The sequence below is a fragment of the Sminthopsis crassicaudata genome, chromosome 3, assembly GCF_048593235.1.
Source record: "Sminthopsis crassicaudata isolate SCR6 chromosome 3, ASM4859323v1, whole genome shotgun sequence".
NCBI classification, from domain to species: Eukaryota; Metazoa; Chordata; class Mammalia; order Dasyuromorphia; family Dasyuridae; genus Sminthopsis; species Sminthopsis crassicaudata.
Genome location: NC_133619.1, coordinates 265,528,417 through 265,552,096, shown reverse-complemented (window position 1 = coordinate 265,552,096; position 23,680 = coordinate 265,528,417). Strand labels below are relative to the sequence as shown.

At 33.6% G+C, this 23,680-nt stretch overlaps 1 protein-coding gene across 2 annotated transcripts in view; it reads right to left on the bottom strand.

Moving 5' to 3' along the window:
• The window catches only part of RUNX1 (RUNX family transcription factor 1), a 313,280-nt gene that overhangs the window by 60,134 nt on the left and 229,466 nt on the right, over positions 1–23,680 (bottom strand). The gene's annotated exons all lie outside the window — the stretch shown is intronic.

Below are 23,680 nucleotides of genomic sequence, written 5' to 3'. Positions count from 1 at the left end.
TGTCGCCCACACACTAGAAGGCTACTTCTGTCTCACAAGCTGTAAACTATACTCATAATGTATTTGTCCAAATGCTCCATAACTAACTCCCCAGGTACTCACTTTATGTGGGCAGAAAGCAATGTGGATAGTTTGAAGAGATGAGGACATTTTTATAGTATGTGCTAAGCCACAGGCACAGCAGTTAGGTACGTAGTCTTGGTTTGATAAATCATTAAAATCACTAGATTGTAAGTAGGCTGGATCATACCGAAATCATAAACTACTAGTACTTTTGAAAGCAAAGAATTAGGTCCTAGAACTCCACTGCAACTTGATTTTTAAACAGTAAATGAGTGATATTTAATAACCCCTTAGGCAATGATGATTTCAAACCTTCTTTAAAATATATTTTAAGCATTCAACTTGCCTTTCCACCCTCACAAACTTTTCATTAATATTCTTCATTAGTTCTGTCACTAATTTCACCAACATAAAACTAATTAATGTTTTGGAGAGAGACTTGGTAAGAGATATAAGTCAAATTAACATGTGAAGGCCTTTTGGTTCTCCAGGAAAATAGACAAGGAAAAAGAATGGGTGACTGAAGATTTTCTTGTCAGATACCATTAAAACCAACCATTATCTTCAAACATCAAAAAGATCATTTAAAACTGGATGGATCCAAGATTTTTTCCCTCTAATTTCTCAAATAGCATCTAATTTGATATCAAAATTCGCTTACCCTCTTTGCCTCAGTTTCCTCATCCATAAAATGAGCTGAAAAGGAAATGGCAAACCACTCCAGTATTTTTGCCAAAAAAACCCCAAAACCAAAGTGAGGTTATGAAGAGTTGGATACAATTGAAATGATTGCACAATAACAACCAATGGAAGGTAAAGTAGAAGGGGTTTGAACTTAAAAGTCAGGGAATCTGAGGAAGATCTATGTAACCATGAACAAATCACTTGACCCTGTTTGCCTCAGTTTCTTCATTTGTAAAAGGAGTTGGAGAAGGAAATAGCAAACCACTCCAGTATATTTGTCAAGAAAATCCCAGGTGGGGTCACAAGTCAGACATAACTAAAATGACTGAACAACAACACAGAACTTGCAATATAGTGGTGGATACTGGTATCTAAGCATTTATTGATCCCCTTTTGCAGTTATTTTATAAATTTTTCCTAAAGGTGAGATTCTTGTCCTCTAATATTTTCTTTTTCCTTTTTTTCTCTAATATTTTCCTTAACTCTGCATGGGAAGACTGTATAAGTGAGTACAGGCCAATTGCATAAACATGGAGCAGATTATCAAATGAATGGAAACAAGATTGGAAAAGTCTGCTACTCTTCTGTAATAAAGTACTCTTTCACATACCCTCAACATAATCTTAAGTCAAAGAAGGATTTTTTAAATTTATTTTTTTCCCTGTGGAAAAAATTAAAGATCAGTTTCCAGTAGCTAAAATTCTAAAGTTAAATTTTATAACTTGTATTTTAGTTCCAAATCTCAGTAGCTCAACTTTTCTTCCTGCTGTCAGGCTCCTTGGCAGACTTTGCACTGTCTCAGATTCCAGACCAGAAAAAGACCCACTATATTGAGGTGACTCTCAGCATTAACAAGACCTTTTTGGCTCTCAAAAAAGGAAACATACTTAAGTATAATATTTATGTGGTTTAAGTGCAACTTACCTTCTTTCATTTGTTTGCAAAGCAAATCTAGACTGAGGTTGAGAGCCTGAGCCCATAACACTTGCCTTTAATGAAAACCCACTGTGATGTAAGTTATGCATATATGTGAGAGGTTTCATATATGCAGATTACTTTGAGCCTCAGGTTTTGGATATAGGTATCATATGTCATATGATATATGTCATATAGGTATCAAATAACATATGTCATTTGTTTCATTAAGTAAAAAAACAAAAATAAAATAAAATTAAAAACCCTCCTAAAGTTTAATTTCAATAAGTAATGCTATGATCTAATGTTTCTGCATAGTATTTTTTCATTTTTGTTCTCTGTCACTCATGTTTTCCAGACAAATAATCTTTCAAAAAAAATAAAATATTTCAATTGATAAGTCACATAAGGAGTGAATTAAACTCGATTAATGTATAGCCTAAACTCAACATAGTAACCAAAGGAAAAAGAGAAAAGAAGATGGAAAAGTAAGGGGAAAGATTTAGAAAAAATTCATTGCTTCAAAAGATCATTACTCAATTGCTTTTGTTTTAAACAATATTTCAAAGTAACACATTTCCTTGGACTTTTGCCAAAGGAAGCAGGTGATCTGATGGGAATAATCTTGAGATATTAAAAATTCCTTTGGTGTACATAGCATTCATGACAGTTGGATTCTACAATATTAGCCTTTGAAGGAAGGTCATCAGCAATATAACCCTCAGCCAGCAAGCTTGGTGACCTGTGCTGGAGAGAAATGGCCCTTAGATTTATAATTTGTGGTAAACATCACCAATAAGGTAAAAATAAGGGATGCTTATTTCCTCTATCAATTACTCTGCTCTTGATGTCTCATTTTGAAAAGAAATTTTTGCCACTGAACAATTATCATGCCAGACAAAATTTTACATTTCATTACATGTCATTTAGTCATTTAAAGAAATGAATGATGACTGATAATTGCAGTCTTCAGTAAGAATGCTTAGACTTAGATTACAACTATGACTAACTCAGAGAAAATGATCTTTTACTATTATAAACCATTTTGTAAGCCCTGAAAGTAGCTAAGGGAATAGGAAAGGGTGACTACAAAGTGATTCAGAGAGAATTCCTTCCCCTAAATGTGTAATCCATAGAACTGCAGGAATGACATTGACTTTGCAGGGAACTTTGAACTTATTCTCATTAAAGATTTGTAACATTCAGGTAAAAAAAATTAAAAAAAAAAGGTAAAAAAAGATTAACAAAAATTATACTAAAGATATGGGCAAATTTTTTATTTATAAACTAGATCAAAACAGAATTTAAATTTTTCTTAAAACCATCAAGACATCATGCTTCAAGGTCTAAAGGGCAAATTGTATTTTTTTCATGAAATACAGGTGCTTCCATTTATCCAATCTATCTGGAAAAATGAATGTTTTATAGTTCTCATTACCTATTGTTTTCTTGCAAGTAGAATGCCAGTTCCCAACCCCCACAATGAATTTTAGAGAACAGCAGAAAATTTCCCAAGATTTCTGGTGTTTTTTACTCAAAAATCAATGTTAAATTCATTTTTAATTAGATGAAAATACCCTTTCAGGTTCAGAAGACATAAGGGATCCAATTTGGATTGTGCCCATCTGGCTCAAACACTGGATTCTGATCCTGACTGAAACATAAGCAGGCTGACATAATTGGCTTTGAGCATGTTCAAAGGTGATTATAAATATTTACTTGGTGATGTTTAATATTGTGGCTGACCATAGAGATAGCATACTAGTCCTTAAAGAAAAATTTAAAAACTTTTTTTGAAGTTTCATTTTTTTCTTATAATCATATTATGATTTTGTATTTTTCCTAATTTAATTATTGTGAAATGTCTTTAATAAAGCATAAATAATGTTAGCAGTTACACAGAACATTGTGTTAGGTGTTGCAGGTGACAAAATTTAAATAATCTACCACACCTTCTCACTTTATGGAAGATCATTTAAAAGAGATGCATCATACATGTACTGCTAATACAAAACAACACATAGTAGGTACAACTATCATGTAGGCTAAACAATTTTTTCTCCCCTAAAAATGGCCGTGAAACTTGCTTTTGTGATATAACTAATTCAGAGAACTAAGGCTCTAACCTTTGACATGGTTTTCTGATTGTCCAAGGGACAAAAAGCTCAGTCCAAAAGTAATTGGCCCTTCTCTGGAGACCAGCAAATCAATATATGTTTCTAACCAGGCACAGAGAAGTAAGGGGAGCTATGCCTACTTGAACTAATGTTGTATTCTTGCTGAATATCATTTTCATGCTATAATTAAATTATATTTTTTATTAACTATAATCTGGTCTACCAGTATCTTCTTTTGTTTCTATCCAGAGAATGAACTACTAGATTGATTTAAGTTACACCTGGCACAGATCAACACGGCAAATTCATTAAAGAATTGAAAAACAAAATGTTTGGTAAGCACTGAGGATACACACACACACACACACACACACACACACACACACACACACACACACACAGCAAAAGATAGTCTCTACCATCAAGGAGCTTACAATATAATCTGCAACAGTTAAAGGATTCAGGAATGGGATAGGCCTGAGTTAATATAATATATGAAACAAATTCTCTTTTCTAGAGTTCTCTTCCCAAAAAATCTACCCAAATGTTTGCAATTTTTAAAGTATAGTGCTTTAGCTACATGAAAAAATAGATAATGGAAATTTAACCACTGTAAGGTCAATACTTTTTTGTTTGGACATGTCTTTCAGCATAATTCAAATCACACTAAATAAGCAGCCTCCATACTCTACCTTGACATAGTAGCTACCCTGAGGCCATATTACCTTTTCCCAGTAGAGAGCTGTCTCATCAGCATAAAATGTAATTGTTGGTAAGGTATTTTGAGGTAGTTTAGAAATACTGTAGCATCTCTTTTGTCTGGCACATCTTACAGAATGATACTCCAGATAAAGTAAGTATAGTTCTTTAGTTATCACCAGACCTTGACAAAGTTTAGATATTTTTGACAGAAAATTTCTAAAATGAGTTCTATATTTCCCTGCTATGTAGCACACTAGTTTTTTCTTGATTATTAGTCTTTTCTTAATAATTCGGAGTTGTGAACCCGGATCTCATTATTAAAGTACCTTGTAACTCAGGCATTCTCCAAGAACTCTTGTAAGATACTGAGCTCTTTGTCACTAGACCAAATCTCTTCCCATCACTGGGCCTTTGGAGTTTGGTCGCTGCCTTCTCTAACAGATTCATTGCTGCTTCTAATCTGATATGGACCAAAAATTTATAGTCCAGGAAATCTTAGAATTGTGCATAAAATTCAACTCATAAGTATGAGGGGAATACAAAATTGAGGTCTGAGGAATTTCTCCTGCATAAATAATATAAGTTTTTATGATAGTTCTTTTGCTTCTTTTTTTTTTTTCTCCTATTGGTTTTCAGGCAAATTCTATAAAGTAGAAAATGCTAGAATTTAGATTCTCTTTAGTAATAGATTGCAATAGCTATATCTCTATGAAATAAAGAAATAAATTATCACACTCATTGATTTTCTGAGTTATAAGTAACATCTATAACTTTCTCAAGGATAATGATATAAGGGGATTAAGATAAATCAATTATACATTTTAGAAAATTGGGTGTGTCCTACAATTAGAACCCATAGTACATGGAAATGAAAGTAAGCATGCTGTGATTGTTCAAGTGTTTTTCAGTTTTGTTCAACTCTTTGTGACCACATTTGATGTTTTCTTGGCAAAGATATTGGAAAGCTTTGCCATTTTCTTTTCCAATAAATTTTACAGATGAGGAACTGAGGCAAGCAGGATTAATGACTTGCCCAGTGTCACACAGCTAGTAAATATCTGAGGTCTGATTTGAATTCAGGAGCATGAAACTTCCTGACTCTATGCTTGGTGCTCTTTTTATTGTGGCATCTAGTTGCCCAATTTATGATACTTTAAATGGGGGCTTTGAGGCAAGGAGGAGAGAAGAAAAGGAAGGCCAGAATAGATGGTTTCTAGTTTTTCAACAAAGTAGGAGAAGATATTTGTTGAGAGAGGGATAGGAGAGAGAATCAGAACTTGAGAAGATCAAAGAAAGTCTGAAACAGTCACTAAAGGGAATGTGATAGTTAATCAAGGAAGAATAAAAGCTTTGCCATCCAATAGTGAAGGCCAATGTAAAATTAGATAACATAAAAATATAGTGGAACTTTTCAATATGATTGGTAGTGTTAAATCAAATTAAATATATCTACCTAGCTGCCTTTGGAAATAAACATGGTGTAGTGGAAAAGTTGCCACTCAAATCATATGATATGAATTAAAGTATCACCTCTGACATTTGCTACCTGAGTAAATCACTTAACAATGATGGACCTTTTCCATCATATGTAAATAGACCAAAAATAGCCTCGAAGGTCCTCAAAAGCTCTAAGATCCTTTTGGGCTATTTATAAATTCCATATAAAGCTAATAAACCAATCTGCCTAACATGGAGTTTTGATTATAACTCCCCTGGTCAGAAAAGCTTATCTTCCCACTACTTCTACATAAAGATTAAACTCATAGATTGGCATTCAAAGATGTCCCAATCTGACTCTAACTGACCTTTCCATTTTTATCACATGGTATTTCTCTTCATATGTTTTCTGTTCTAATTAAATTTTTTTCAATAGACTTACTATTTTCCAAAATCATCCTGCACTCTCTTGCTCCATGTTTTTCTTCACATTATTTATTCTTTATGCATGAAATGTTATTCCTCCTCCCCCTATCCTCTACCTTTACTGGTTCATGTTTCAAATGCTTCAGGCCCCACCTCCCCTCATGTTAAGTTGTTCTTGAAAACTTCCCTTTATCTCCCCTAGCACACATGATTTTTCCTTTCTTTAGGTCTTTTACAACAATTTGTACTTTTTTAATATATAACTTTTAAAAAATCTAATTTTTGGTGAATATGTTTTATTTTCCCTGTTATGAATTTACAGGCATTTTAAAATCATCTACTCTATGTGTAGTGCTGAACTTAAGCATTGGGGTACAAATAATTTGTTGCTAAGTTGTTTCAGCCATGTCCAACAGTCTGTGACCCTATTTGGAGTTTTCTTGGAAAAGATACTAAAGTGGTTTGTCATTTCCTTCTCTGGTTTATTTTATAGATGAGGAAACTGAGGCAAACAAGGTTAAGTGAATTTCCCAAGGTCATACAGCTAGTAAGTGTCTGAGACTTGATTTGAATTTAGGTCCTCCTGTCTCCAGGGCTGGTGCTTTCTACACTGTGCCACTTAGCTGCCCCATTCAGGTAATTACTACTGCTACTACTACTATTAGTAGTACTTTCATTGCTGCTTTTGCTACTACTACTACTATTATTGCTGTTGTTGCTGCTGCTGCTATTATTGCTGTTGTTGCTGCTGCTGCTATTATTACTGTTGTTGCTGCTACTATTACTATTGCTGCTACTGCTACTACTGCTGCTGCTGCTATTACTACTACTACTACTGTTGTTGCTGCTGCTGCTGTTACTACTATTACCTAACATTTATATAAGGCTTACCATGTAATAAACACTGTGGAACTACTTTATAAATATTTCATTTAGTCCTTACAATAATTCTGGGAGGCAGGTGCTGTTATTATCCCCATTTTAAAGATCAGGATCTGTTATGTAGTTGTTTTAGTCGTGACCCCATTTGAGGTTTTCTCAGCAAAGATACTGAGGTAGTTTGTCATTTCCTTCTCTGGTTTATTTTATAGATGAGAATACTGAGACAGATAGGGTTAAGTGAGTTGCCTGGGATCACAAAGCTAGTAAATCTAAGGTTATATTTAAATTTAGGAAGATGAGTCTTCCTGACTCTAGGCCAGACACTCCATATAGTATGTCACTTAGCTGTCTGTTGAAAAACCTAAGAAAATAATTTAAACGTAATAGTGTGTAATAGTTGTTGGCCAGACAATGTTGTATTGCAATACACTATTTTCCCCCTTGAAATAACTATCTCACAGATTAGTATATAGTTTACAGGAAAAAAATCCCTCCCCCATGCTTCCCCTAAAGAGTAACTAATATCCAGTTTACACAATATTATCTTTAGGATATAATAGAATAAAACTGGTTTGGAGAAAAGGCAGGTTCAGTTGTTCATATTTGGAAACGATTCAACTTACTCAAATTAAAAAAACACAACATAGAATATGGAATTTAGTAAACAATAATCTCAAAGGAAGTTCAAATAGGGCACAAATTATATATTTTTCTTTCATCTTACCATGTATGTTTTATTTTTTAAAAAAAGAAATCATTGCTATAGTTTCTGTGTCAGAAAAAGCTGCCAAAAGTCTTCTTCATCTCTTTGTAGTTTTCATCTTCACACATGCATACACACACATGTACTTGCACACACACACACACATGCCCTGAAGACATGAGTTAATACATAATTGCCAGAGACAGGCATAAGAGCAAAAGATATAGAAAGAAACAGTAAAGGAGGGCATAAAAGGTGGCTGAACTCAAAGTAAAATCAATTAGTAACCTAGCCTTCAAACAAAAAGATATAATTTTGCCTTTTTAATCCTCGCTTGTTAATACCCCATGTGTTAATTTCCCAGAATATAGCTCATAAAGAAAGTTCCAAACCAATTGGTCCAGGTTGGGGAACCTTATTTTCATCCTTGGATGTTCTCTGAGGTCCAGAATTTAAGAAATGACTTCAGCATTGGTCTTTTCATCATCTGCCTTGTGACTTATGGGATAATTCCATCTTGTGCCAGACATAAGGGATTAAATTTTCTTTTTCTTCTTGACCAGGCTTAGCCCGTCTATCATCAGAGCAGGCAATCTCCTGTAGTATACTTTGAAAGGCAATGTAAGGTCCTAAATATATTTCCTTTTACACAAGAATTCACATTAATATCAACTCTCCTTTAGAGTAAGAAAATTTCTCAAGAAGGTCTCTGCAAATGTGTGTACATATACAATATGTACATATAATATACACGTGTGACATAAACACAAACACACACGTTTATGATCCTAATACTCATATTCATGTGTATGTGTACACTCATACACACACACACACACACATACACAAGACACATTCATTTGCTCACCATGTTAGGCACTCTATTCTAAGTAACTGAACCAGACCTTGGAGACAAAGATATATGTAAAATCCAGGACCAGCCCTGCCCTTGCCAGAGTTATCTCACCATAACAATAATGTGAGGAATGTGCTCAAGTCTACAAAATGGATGTGACTAGCCTCCTTCAAACAATACTGACTCTTCCTTTATCACACAACATTGGGATATAGTCAAATACCACACACGATGAGTTAGCTGATAGAGTATTCAAATTTTATATATAGTCAATATTTTAAGGTTAAGGCAGCTGACCCAGGAAAATATGGAGACTAAACTCACTTTATTTTTTATAAACATTATTTTCTACAAATGTCATCTTCACTAGTAGACCAAGTGTTGTCATTTTTGGGTGCCATGTTCAAAATTCTACCCATCCTGGAGGCTTAGTTTAAATTAAACCATCTTCAAGCAGCTTCCATTGAATTTCAGTCCACAATGATTTCTTGCTCATATTTGGAAATGATTCAACTAAAATGTCTCTGTTCCCTAAATTAATGATACTTCATGATCTTCATGGCTTTGGGACATCATCTACACTGGTCCCATGTTCCCCAACTAAATTATAATCTTCTTGAGGGAAAGAATTCTGCCTCATATTTATCTGTATCCTCCTTCATGTCTAGAGTAGTAGAGGACAAGTAGCTGCTCAAAAAATGTTTTGCATGACTATACACAAATAACCTATATCAAAATGCTTGCCTTCTTAGTGGGGGCAGAGAGTGAGGGGAGGAAAGGAGAAAATTTGGAACTCAAAATTTTACAACAAATATTAAATTTTTTTCTTTCATGTAACTGGGGGAAATAAAACAATAAATATTTTTAAAAAATAAATATTTGTTGAATTAATTTCCCCAGCCAATGAAGAACTCTTTGCCAAGGAGACATTAGCCTATGGTAATGCATACTTTTTTTCTCTTTTAGAATAAGTAAATACACCTGCTCTCAACTGCAACCAATAGACAGACAAGCAGAGGAGTCCTTGGAATAGCAACATCTCTTGGACCCTAGGTCCTGCTTCTAATTCAGCCCTCACAGCCATCATTTGGAAATAAACCCCTATACAGAATAAGCTAGTCAGTCCTACAAACTGCCAATTAATTGCTACACATGGGAGAGGCAACACAATCTGGCTGAAACAGCAAGACATCCTAAGGGAAGGGAAAGAAGCCAGCATGCCATACAAGTCAAACCACCACTACCTCAAATACTATTTTCAATTGAACCCTGATGGAGACAATCTAGAACCCTTAATCCAAGAGCTTTGGAAGTTATAGTGCTTTCCTTCCGGTTCCGGAACCTCAGCTATAATCTTTGGAAATAAACCCATGTTGAAATGCAGCCAGGCAACTACTTCTACAAATGCTATAGCCACAATTACTGAAGACCTAGAAAAGAAAGTTCTGATCACCAAAGTCCCTGGCACCATCAAATCAAAAATGAATATGATTTTATTAGTGTAAATGACGTTAAAGAAAAATCATTATTATATAATTTGCTACTACATCCTGAAGACTATAGGGCCTAGCTTCCATATGTGTATTCTCTATTAAAACATGAGCTTCTTGTAAGCAGGGACTTTTTTCTTCTATTTGTATCTCTGCCACTTAATATGGTGTTTTGCACATAATAAGCACTTAATACACATTTTCTCCATTCACTCATTCATTCATTCATTCATTCATCCAATAACTGTAGCAACAAAGCTTAGTGGCTTGGCATCCTAGGAATTTTCTCATGAATGGTGGATGATATATAATCCCATCAATAATTTTGATTTTGCATTTTAGGGGAGAAGGTGAGATACAAAAGGCACAACTACTAGTTGAAATCATTAAATTAAAGCATTCATCCAAACATTTTGTATCAGATCCTCTTAATAATCAAGTAACAATAACCACAATATTAATCATAGTATGTCAATAGTTCAAGGATTCATAGTTTCATTGGTTTTTACCTATGCATATCACAATTCCCTATCTACTACTTGGTAGCCAGTCTTTTACAGTTACTGTGATAGAAAAATTCATCATCCTTCAGCTAACCTGATGATGAGCCTTTGTGAATTTAGCTTGGCTGGTCCTTGGGTGACAGACATGAGATTCAGTGCCATTCTTATAATTGAAGTGTTTCCAACCTGATGGAACATGCCAAAGCTTGCTTTATGCTTACATAGTCTATTCTTTTATTTAGTTTTTTTTTCAATTAACCAAATTTTTTTTCTTTTCTCTTTGTCCCATTTTTCCCATTCAAAAAACAAAATAAAAACATCTTAGAAACAAATATGTATCATCAAAAAACTGAATTTGCTATGTTCCTTCCTGTCTCCCACCTAACCCCCCCCCCCCCAATAAAACAACTCAATCTGTATAAGGAGATAGGTAGCTTTATGAATCTTCTGGAATCCTGGTTGGTCACTGAATTGATTTAAATTTTTAAAACTTTCAAAATTGTTTGTCTTTATATTGTTGTTATTACATAAATGCCCACTTCACAACACTTTATATAATTGTAACTGTTTCCATCATTTCTTATACTACAATAGTTTTCCATTACACTCAAATGCCATAATTTATTCAGGCTTTTCCAAATTTAGGTCAATTCCCTTAGTTTCCAGTTCTTTACTCGAATACAAAAAAGTTGCTATGAATGTTTTTGAATGTTTAAGTGCTTTTCCTCTTTAATCTCTTTTAAGTATACACCTGATAATGCTATTGTTATGTCATAGGCTGGGCATAATTTAATAACTTTTGGGGCATAGTTGCGAATCACTTTCCACCATGACTGAAAATTCACGACTCTATCAATAGCAGATTCTTATACTGTCTTTACACAATCCCTCCAGCATTTGTCATTTTCCTTTTGCCAGTTTTGCCAATCCAGTATATATGAAATACATTCTTATTGATTTTCATTTCTCTAATTTATAATAATTTAGAGTACTTTAATTTTCAAATGGCTATTGATTTCTTGGATTTTTTTCTACTGAAACTATTTATATCCTTTGACCATTTATCTTTTGAGGAATCAATCTTATTCTTATAAATTTGGATATGTTCCCCATATATAATAGAAATGAGATCTCAATCAGCTTCCTTTCCAATGTTAGCAACATTATTTATGTTTATATGATTTTAACAAAAATGTATTCAAAATAGTCTATTTTGTTTCCTATTATCCTCATTCCTTTATTTAGTCAGCAATTCTTTCCATATTTAGAGATCTAAAAGGTAAATTTTATCCTCATTCCTATAAATTGTTTGTTATGTCATCATTATGTCTCCATTATAGACTTATTTGGAGCTTATCTTGGAATATACTATGAGATTTTGATCTATATGTATAGTTTTTGCAAGACTGCTTGTCCAAAAATTTTTGTCAAATAATAAATTTTTGCCTCGGTAGATGGAGTTTTTAGGTTTTATAAATACTAGTTACTCTGATTATTTGCTTTTGAATTTTGCACATCTAATCTATTCCCATGAGTTATCTCTCTGTTTTTTAGACAATAGCAAATTACTTTTATGGTTATTGTTTCCTAGTATAGTTTAAAATCTAGTACTGCTTAACCCCTCTTTTTTTTTCATGTCCTCTCATTATTTCCTTGAGAACCTTAACCTCTACATGTTACTCCAGATAAATTTAATTATTATTTTTTCCAGTTCCAAAAAGTAATACACTGGTAGTTTAATTAGAATGACACTTAATAAGTAAATTTAGGTAGTATCATGCCTTTTTTTTTTTTTTATCATGTTGGCTCAGTATATTCATGAGCAATGACTATTTCCCTGATTATTTGGGTTTGTCTTTATGTAAATGGTATTTTGTAGGATATTCATAAAATTCCTGCATATTCTTCCCACGTATTTTATACATTTTGTACTCATTTTTAAATTGATTTTTCTCTTCTGTCTCTTCTTACTGTGTTTTGTTGGCACGAAATCTGAAGGTTTACATGGGTTTCTCTTATATTCTGCAATTTTGCTGAAGTTATTATTTCAATTAATATTTAGTTGCTTTACTTTTCTAGGAGTCTCTAAATAATCTGAAAAAAGTGATAATTTGTTATTATCTATTTTTCTTGTCTTATTTGCATAGATAACTAGTTTGAACACTATATCAAACAGCACTGGTAAAAATGACCATCAACCTGTATCTTATTTGCAAAGCTTCTTGCTTATCCCCAAAACATATAATTCTGGCTTTTGATTTTAAAAGAGTCTGCTTAGTCCTATGTTTTGTTTTGTTTGTGTATGTATGTGTGCGTGAGAATGTGTTTAAACAAGAATGGGTGTTATAGCTTGTCAAAGCTTTTCCTGTACCTATTTATCAGTTTACATATTTTTTTTTTTTTGTTTTCCTTGAGATTAATATGATCAATTATATGGATAATTGACCTAATATTGAGCCAATCCTGAATTTCTAGTACACATTAATTTGCTCATGGTGGCATGGTACAATGACCTCCTTATTGTTATTTATTTAATATTTTCACATACTATTTCATTAATGATATCAATGCAGAGTTTTCTCTGTTTTAACTCTCCCTTGTTTAACTTTCCAGCCCATGTTAGAACCATGGGAGGGATTTACTGGGAACCATTATTTTCCTATTTTTTCAAACATTATTTAATATTACAATTTTTTTTTGTTTTACAGAACGAACTTATAAACTATGCTTCCAGGGAACTTCCCCTATTAGAATATAAACACTTTATATTTGTTTTTTCCCTTATGATAGTCAGCTCATATTTATCTTTAATTTTTTCTCTTGACTCATATGATTATATAGCAAGGTTTCTATTCAATTTTCATCTTTTTATCAAGAATACTTGGATTTCATCTATTTCATTAAATGCTCATTTTCTTTTACCTTGCAGAATTATATCCAGTTTGGCTGAGTAACTTGTTCTTATTTGTAAACCTATATCTTTGGTTTTCTGGAATGCCATATTTCAAGTCCTCCTCTTGGTATACTATTGTCTGATAAATCTCCTATGAATGATCTGACCATGGTTCCTTGATACTTGAATTCTTTCTTTTTGGCTACTTGCAACATTTTTTCTTTAACTAAGAAGCTCTGGATTTTTACCATGATGTTATGAGAGTTTTAATATTTGAAATTCTTTCTATTTTCACTTTGCCTTCTGATTCTAAAAGACATAGGGTTTGTCCTCCTGGATTTCTTGAAATATCAAGTTTAGTTGCTTTTGTGTTTATCATGACTATCAAGTTGTTCAGTGAGTATCTGACATACAGTAGATGCTTAATAAATGCTAGTTGACTGACTACTTTTTAGATTTTTTTCTTCTGGACTTCTTTTCCAGGCCAGTTGTTTTTTATATGTTACTTTTTTCTTTGACTTAGAAGAAGCACTGTTGTTGTCTCAGTAGTTTCTATTTATAATTTCTAATTTTCAAGTAGTATATTGTTTGAGTCAAGTTTTATATGGTTTTTTTGGGCAGTTTTTCATTTTTTTTTGGTAAATCATTTCTTTATCTTTTGCAATTATTTTTCAATTCTTTCTTCTACTACTCTATTTTCATTTATAATCATTTTAGCTCTAAAAAATTCTTGCTTCATTCCCCCTAATAATTCTATTTCAACTTGTGTCCATCCTGTGTTTTCTTCTAAGTTTTATTTGAAGATATATTGGAGCAATCTTTCATATTTGTGTCTCAAGTATCCTTGTCACCAAAACAGTTTTGTATGATGATTTTTTTGTTTACCTTATTTCTGACTTCACACTTTATATCAGGGCCCAATTCTATGCATTTCTGAAGGGAATAGCTAGATTATGTTTGGTCTTATTTGGATCTTGCTACTGAATTTTCCAGGATTTCAACGACATCTCAGGTTAAGGGTCTGCCTCTGATCCAAAACAAATTCTGATTGCTGGCTTCCTGGTCTGAGCTTTGCAAATTTGTGATCCTATATATTAGATCTGGGCCAAAATAACTGTGTTCTAACATTATGCTGGAGCTTTAGTATACTGCTGCTTACCCCAACCATTGTCAGATATCTGAAAAATTATGCATTTTTGAAGCAAAAAAAATGTAGGCTCTCCTTTGGTATAAATTATCTGCCTTACTTACTCTGCTACAGGCTTCAGACTGGGGTTTGGGGCTACAACTAAGACCGAGCTCCACAGCCAGGGTCAAAGCCACACAACCACTTTCTACTTCTGTTCCTGATGCTTGCTCAGTACATAGCCTCAGTCCCATGAAAACTCCTTGCCCTGGTCTACCAACTTTAAGTATATGTCAGTGACCCAGCTCTGAAGGATGAGGAACAGAGGCTGTAAGTTAATTCCTATTTCTCTGCCTCTGCTCATTGTTAGTTCCTTTCATGTTTGATCTTGACTTCTTTCCCTAATACCAAGCAGAGGTCCTTTTCAGGATCAGAGCTGGAAGGCTTCAAATATAATGCCACCTTCCTGTATAGGGTTTGAGGATCCAACCACAAATCTTTGTCTCAATATGCCTAGTTGGGCTGGAGAGATGACTCATGATTTTTCTTTGTATTTTCCATTCAAGCCCCATTCTGGTACCTTTTTGTAGGACTTTTTAAAGGAGACATTGGGAAGAATTAGGCTCATGCTGACATGGCTTTTCAGAACTCAAGAGTCCCTCTGCCTAAGAATCAGACATATATTTGATAATAAGAATCTCTCGATTTCTATATCATTTTAGTATTTATAAATGGTTAATGCACAAAACCAGTTAAGCAGACTAAAGTCCAATGGTCCAGTTGACAAAGCTGATGAGGTTAGGAATCAAGTTTTGCATGCAACTCTTTTGGATTAAAGTCCTCACTCTCCTAAAGTGAATGAATCAGTCAGTTAATATTTAGTAAACACCTACTATGAGCTAGGAACTGTGCTAAACTGTGAAGATACAAAAATGGACAAGAGTGCTTGCCATCATAGTGGGCACAATCTACTTGGAAAGACAATAGATAAATATGTACCAGCAAGCTAAATACAGGAAAAGTAGGAAATAATTAAAAGAAAGAAGACAACAGAATTAAGAGGGCTTGGGAAATGATTCTTGGAGAAGATGGGAAGCCAGGTTATATAAGCCAGGAGGTAGAGAAGAGGAGGGAGATCATTCCTGGTATAGAGGATAGTCAAAAAAATTGTCCACAATTGAGAGACGAAGTATCTTGTTCAGGGAACATCAAGGAAGCCTACGAAGTATGCAAGTACAGTGCACCCTGTGTTTTCTCTCTCTTTTTTTGTTCTTCATTCCTTTGTTCCTTCCTTCCTTTTCCACTCTCTCCTTTCTTCCCTCTCTCTCTCCTTTTTCTACCTCCTTTTCCTTCTCCTTCTCCTTCTCCTTCTCCTTCTCCTTCTCCTTCTCCTTCTCCTTCTTCTCTCTCTCTCTCTCTCTCTCTCTCTCTCTCTCTCTCTCTCTCTCTCTCTCTCTCTCTCTTTCAGACACAGAGAGGCAGAGTCAGAGAAGTAGAAAGGGACAAAGAGACAGACACATATTCATACAGAGAAAAAAATTTCCTTAGTATTTTATTCCCATGGCTTTAATTTTTAATTCTACACAGATAATTCCAAGTCTGTATCACTAGTCCTCAGCTCTAGATTTTCCACCTCTAATTTATTACCACCAAGATGTTTTGCTGGCCCTTCAAACTTAATATGTCCCAAACAAGTGCATTAATGATCTTTTCACAAAATCTGCTCTTCCTAACTTTATTTCTCTAAGTGACATCACCATTCCCCCTGTCTTCCATTTCTGAAATATGGGTGTTATCTTTGACTCCTCCCTCATCAAACATGGTTGATCTTATTTGTTCCTCTCTTGTTGCATTGCCAACTCATGAGGCTCTCATTACTAGCCACCTGGACAACTACAATAGCCTCCCAACTAGTTTTTCCACCTTCACTCTCTCCCCTTTTCCAATGTATTTTTCATACTATGGGCGAATCAATTTTTTTATGCATAAATCTGGCCACTTCAATCCTTTGCTTAATCTCTTTGATGGTTCTTTGTTGTTTACAAAAAGAGTTCAAATTTGGTATTCCATGATCTGGTCTGTTTCTAGCTTCATCTTACTTTCTTCAATATAGTACAGGCTCCAGCCTTTCACATATATTCTTTGCATTCCATGACTCCAAGGCTTAGCTCATTCTATTTCTTATCAATCTCGGGCAAAATGCTATAAATCTTTTAATGGTCAACTAAAATATTATCTCTTCCATAGGACCTTTTATGCTTCTTCCTTTTTCTTTTGGGATGAAAAATAGGTTTTTGGTTTTTTTGGGCTTACTTCAAGCTCTCTCAGTATGACTTATAAATTATTTTATACTGTAGTTATTGTGTCATGCTCCTTATGAGACTATAACCACCACGATGGCAGATAACATATCCAACTAATATGTGGATCTACTCTCTTGATTATTTGACTTTCATAATGTCCTTAGAATTATACTATGCCCTTAATACACATACATTTATATACATAATTACATAAGTTATTTACATGTATTACATAATACATAATTTATATACATATACACATGTATATGTTTATAATACATAAATAATTATATACACCTAGGTATATACATACATAAGACAGGGAGAGAGAGAGAGATGCTTGATTGTTTAGTATTTGTATTTCAGTAAGAATGGTCAATCTTTAACTTCAAAAGATTTAGAAATGGAAGAAAGTTTAGAAATCTTCAGTTCAATTTCCTTAATTTACAAATGAAGAAGTTGAGACCCAAATGGGAAGTAAGTTGGCCAATTTATAACTACAGAAGGCTGAATTTAACACAGGTTTTTTGTTTGCTATTTTCACTATGCCATGGTTTCTCTCAAGAAATAGATTTTTAGTAGAATTTTATTTTTCCAAATATATGCAAAGATAGTTTTCAGCATTCACCTTTGCAAAATCTTATTTTCCAAAATGCTCTCTGTCCTTATCTTTTCTCCTTTGCCCAAAACAGCAAGTAATCTATTATAGGTTAAACATGTACAATTTTTCCAAACATAAAGAAATGGGTTTTTAAAAGTAAAAAAAGAGAAAGGATAGAGGATAATTGCCTCTGTTCAGTTTTCTAAATACCAATTTGATAGTTGGTTTGGGATAATTGAGTTTTATGAATCTGGGTTGAATGTGATTGGCATAGGTGGCTAGTTTTTTTTACTGACTGGGAATGTTCTGGCTTTTAAAATTTCATCTGGAGTCCCTGGCTGAATGAAACTTGAGAGTGCCTGAAGTTTTTACCTCTAACTTTAGCTTCTCTCTGCAGCTGACTTACAAACATGGCTGGGTATTAATGCACTGATTCAGAAATGGAATGACTGCATTTAACTTACAGAACCTGTGAATGGTTTGTTCATTTTGCATGACCTTTCATATGATGCATCACAGTAAATGACATATTAAGTGCACTGAGACCCAAATTTTGGTGAGGCAGCAATAAGGGAAAGCTTAAGAGAGACATTAAAATATATCCTAAAACTTCCCATGTCAACTCTCAAAAACATCAGAAAACAGCTAGTCAGTAGTGGACTGAGACACTTTTGAAAATCATATCCAACATGTATACATATATTGTATTTAATTTATTCTTTAACATATTTAACATGTATTGGTCAACCTGCCATGGGATGGGGGAGAAGGGGAAAATTAGAACAAAAGGTTTGGCAATTGTCAATGTTGTAAAATTACCCATGCATATATCTGGTAAATAAAAACTATTAAATAAAAGAAAATCACATCCAATCCAAATTTTAAAAAGTCAATCATCAACCAAAGGCAGCATTGTAGTAAAAAGAGCATTTTTCTTGGAATCAAAAAACCTGGATTTGGTTTTTCATTACTAACAGTGATACTTCACCACTCTGAACCTCATTTTCTTATTCTGCAAAATGGGAACATGATGGCAACCTGGACTTAGTTACAGAAAGAGTCCAATGCCTTCAAAATTATTTCTCTTGAATATAGGCTCATAAAAAATAGACTGGGGTGTTTGTGATTTAAGTGAGTTGAACGAGTGTGCTTGTGTTTTAAGAAAAGTCTTTCAAACCCTTTTCTACATCATCCAGGAAAGGAGTATTATACTTGTCATTCTAAAAATAATTTTTTAAATGTGAAAAGCTCATTTTTATGCTTGACTGTGGTTGCCAGTGATACTTGGCAGCTAACAACAACTTCAAAAGGGTTTTCCATCATGAGGACACTTGCCATTAACTAATGGACCAATACAAGTCACTTATTTCACCTGGGATGTTGAGAGCCATAGATTAGTGAAGAAGGAAAAAAAAAACAAACTTCTGATGCATGTCTGATGATATCGTACTAGAAGTTCCATGTTTCCATGTTTCTTCTGGGACATAAGGGTTTCCTTAATTTTCTTTTCTGCCACACCTGAGTCAGTAATTAAAGGGAGAGCATGCATCCCAAGCATCTGAACAATTCACCTCTGATCCCCATCATCCACCCTCTCTTATACTTAGCCCTCCAAAAACAAAAAGAGTGCATTTTCCTTTTTTGAAGTATTTTTTCCTTCAGTATATTAGTTAACTCATAATAGCTCTGCATAGCAATGCTATATTATGAAGGCAGCCAGAGAGCTGACTTTTCAGTGAAATGTTTTGAACTTTTTTTTCTCACTTTTAACTTCTTAAACAGTCTCCCCTCTGTATGAACACTCTGATGTGTACAAGTAGAACCTCAGTTCAGTGAAAGCTCATAAATTTTTAGAGGTTATGCCCAGTCTTCTCTTCTCCCCATTCCCTCCTCCTTCAATCTTCCCCACCCTCTACTTCCTTCATTTTCTTTGCAGCTGCAGCAGAGAAGATATAGTAAAGCTACTGTATAGTATTTTGAAAGCAGGGCCTCTGAGAACTTTCCAAACTGCATACAAGCAGGTTATTCTTTGGCTTGTTTTCTTTGGCTCCAGGTTAGTAACACAGAATGAGTCAAACAGTATTAACTTTCAATAGGGAAGTGATGTGGTCAACCAAAACTCTTTGTGGCTAGATGGTGAAGATAGGTAGAGCAGGTAACGAAGGACAACCCATAATACTGTGTGTAGGAAGGAGGAGACAGAAACTTTCAGAATGCTACAATTAAATTAATGCCACATTTATAACAGTAAAAATAGTTTGGGTTGGTGGTCAGTTAAGGTTACAATGTGGCATAAAGGTTTCTGGACAAATAGTATCAAGAAATTAGCTATATTTGTAGGTTTATATAAACTTTCCACCTAAACTTTGTGGGTTTATGGGATGTCTTTTTTCTATCCTTTTTTTCAGGTTACTAAGATGTTGGACATATGTTATGCTATTAACCTGAAGAATCATTAAACTCCATAAATAAGAGAACTTGGAGATCCATATCCTGTAGGTAAGGAAACTGAGACCCAAGGATGAAATGATTTGCTTTTGGTTGTCAGTTAGGCAGGGGCCACCCTTGCCCCTCTTCTGATCTTCTAGTCAGAGTCCCTTCTTCCTCGCTCAGAGCATAACATTCTCTTGACTTTTAAATTTCAATGATAAAGCATCTATATGAGAATAGTTTATCCCTTAAGACTTATATTTGGATGTTTCTCTTCCCCTATCCTGATCCAGATTCAGTTGCTTATTTAATTTATGGCTTCGTATGATAAGGAAACGTCAGAAGTATAAATCACTTAAGGAACAGAACTTATTTTCCAAGAACCTTTCTACAGAAGCATGTCAGCGAATAGATAAAACAAAACACAATACCTTCTAGTATTTTTTAAAATATGCTTACTTAAAAGAAGCTGCAACTTCTGATCCAATTTGGGAAAGTGGTAGCAAGACTATATTTTAATTTGTTTGCTTGTTTTTCAGTCAAGTTCCAGTCTCTGTGACCCCATTTTGGATATTCTTGGCAAAGGTACTGGAGTGATTTGCCATTTCCATCTCCACTTCATTTCAGATGAGGAAAGTGAAACACACAGGGTTAAGTGACGTGCCCAGGGTCACACAGCTAGTATCTGAGGTAATACTTGAACTCAGCAAGACTTGACTCCACTCCAGATGTTCTAGCTACTGTATCACTTAGATGTCCCAAATCTAATATAGAAATTAGAGGAAAGAAGCATATAAAATTTTAAAAAATGGAGAAGATAAAAGGACAAAGGACTTTACAAGCTATGAAGCCAACAACAACAACCTTTCTACAGCTTTCTGATAATGTTAGCATTACACTGAAAGGGAAAGTAATAAAACACAGAATTGGAGAGTAGGTAGGGTGAGAGAAACACCATAATGTTAAATGGCTTTTAATAAAATACACAAAAATAAGATACAATTTGGCCCTATGCAGTATTTGTTTAATGTTGTTCTTTTCTATTCCAATTTTCAAAAAGAAAATACAATAAATCAGTAAAGAGATCATGGAGAATATTCTTTTTGAGAGCAAATTTAAAAAAAAGAGAGAGTGAATCAGTGGGTAGTAATTGAAGTACTTCTAATTTCCCTTCACAGCTCTTTCCTGATAAATTCTGAAAGTCTGTCCCATGTAACAAAACCACCTCTAACAGAACAATCTTTCTTTTCTGGGGAAAGATTTTTTTTTCAAAATTTGGCATGCACCATATTTTTTCTTTACATACACACATACACACATACAGAGCTACATGATGATTAAATCCATATTTGCTTACATAAAGGATCTCTTGTCATCAGGGCAGCGTGAGACCACAGCTAAAGAGCTAATGTTCAATTTTAAAAAGGAACTAACTGCTTTATTTGCATGATGAACAAATTTGTCAAAATCTATTTTTAAAAAATTCTTTATTTGAGTTGAGCAATTTGTAGGGAGCATGAAATAAAGCTGTTATTCTACTGCTGCCCTAGGGTCCATTCTTCCAGGAAAGTTTTTTTTTTAATTCTCTGCCAATAAAACTAATCTTTTTCCTCATGCTTCATTTTGGGAAAACTGCACCATTTTGGGGAAATTCCAATTGTTTGCCTAAGAAAGGTCTATATGATAAGTTTTATTCAGTGTATTTAAGCTCATCTCAAAGAACTTGTAAAAAATATTACACCATTATTTCTCAGCTCCCTAAGGATAAATAACTTGTGAATATTATCAAATTCAATTAATGGGTAATGAATAAACCAAACAGTGGAAATAGTTAATGGCTTTGTATGATCATCTTAAGAGCATATGTTAACATATGGCTTATGTGATTACTAGTAAAGTAAAAGTCTTTTACATTTTTCCCACACTTAAATCATTAAAGATTTGAATAGTCAAAGGCGATGGTGGAGAAATGATTACATTTAAAATTACTTCAGTCAGAGAAACAAATCGAAAGATTTGGAAAAAATATTCTGGCTTTTAATCAATTTTGTACTTAATGGAACCCAAGAATATGAAGTTCCTGGATGTCCCAAACTAATGCATTACCATTAACTTATTTTATAGAGGTCTAGGGATTTAGCAGATTAATGCAATTTATCAGGTTTAAAAGATATGGGGAAGCTTTGCTCTCAGGACCAAAATGTTTCTGTCTTATCTTTGATTATATGTTATATTAACCTTGTGGCAATTATTCGTACATACATACACTTACACATACAATAAGTGGGGTTTAAAAGTACAAAATGTATCACTTAAAATCCACATATATTGATAAAGAACTTTAAATTATATTAAATTTTGGCATTCACGATATACTCAGTACAGATTCATATCTTTACAGTATTACCTTAAATTGTAATATGTATTTCTTCACTGCTATTTCTACAAAACCATAATAAAAAGAAATTAGTAAGACAAATAAAATATTTAGGCAAAATTAAAAATTACAAGGTATGGTGATTTCAGAGCATGTGATTTCATCTATCTGAGGAACTTTCAGTATAGAAACCTCTTTAAAATAGATCTGTAATTCTTCTGTAACTCAGTAAGTGTAATTTATGGTCTTAGAAATCTGCCTGGGGCAATGAGTGGTTAAATTATTTACTTTTTTTTTTTTTTTTTTTTTTTTTTTAACACAGCTAATATATGTCAGAACCACAACTTTAAGTAATGTCTTCATGACTTTAGGCCTATCATAAAGGTTACCATGGCCTCTCAGAAAGAATTCTATTCACAAATAAACATTTATATAATATATGTGCATTTAGAGCAATGAACATAGAAAAGACAAAGGAATTAGACATTTCAACTGGGTCAAATGGCCACGAAAATAATATAAGCCCATTTGTTTATTCTAAGCTTCCTTACCATTTTTAAGAAATGATGTATAATTCTTGATCAGGTTAATATTAGTGAATTTCCTTAGTTGTGTTGAGGAGGAAAAAACTTGTATAAAAGTTTTTTAAAATTAAAAAAGGTAATTGAATACATTATGATTTTTAAAAATTAATAATAAAGCATAATAAAGCAAAGAAACATAGCAGCAGTAGTATTCATGACACTAAAGAGGAGAACATAATTGTTTTGTAAGTAACTGGATATGTGTCCTTGCAAATAGGATGAGTAGATATATATGCTTGATATATATATACACCCACACTCACACCCACATATATATGTATATATAGATACATACATATGTGTGTGTGTATATATATATATATATATATATATATAGACATAGAGAGAAAGGGCAGCAGAGTATAGTATTTATATGTGTATAGCTAATATAAGTAGTTACAACTCAAAAAGACAAACAAGACTCTTAAATTTAGTTGCTGTTCATAAGTAGAGTTGGCTGGCCAGAAATAACCTTGTTTAAGTTCACTTTCAGACCATATAATGGACCTCAATGTTCAAATAAGCTGAACAATGAACTCTAGGATCAATTAAGAATGTAAGGAACAAACTTCATTGAAGTGAAAAGAC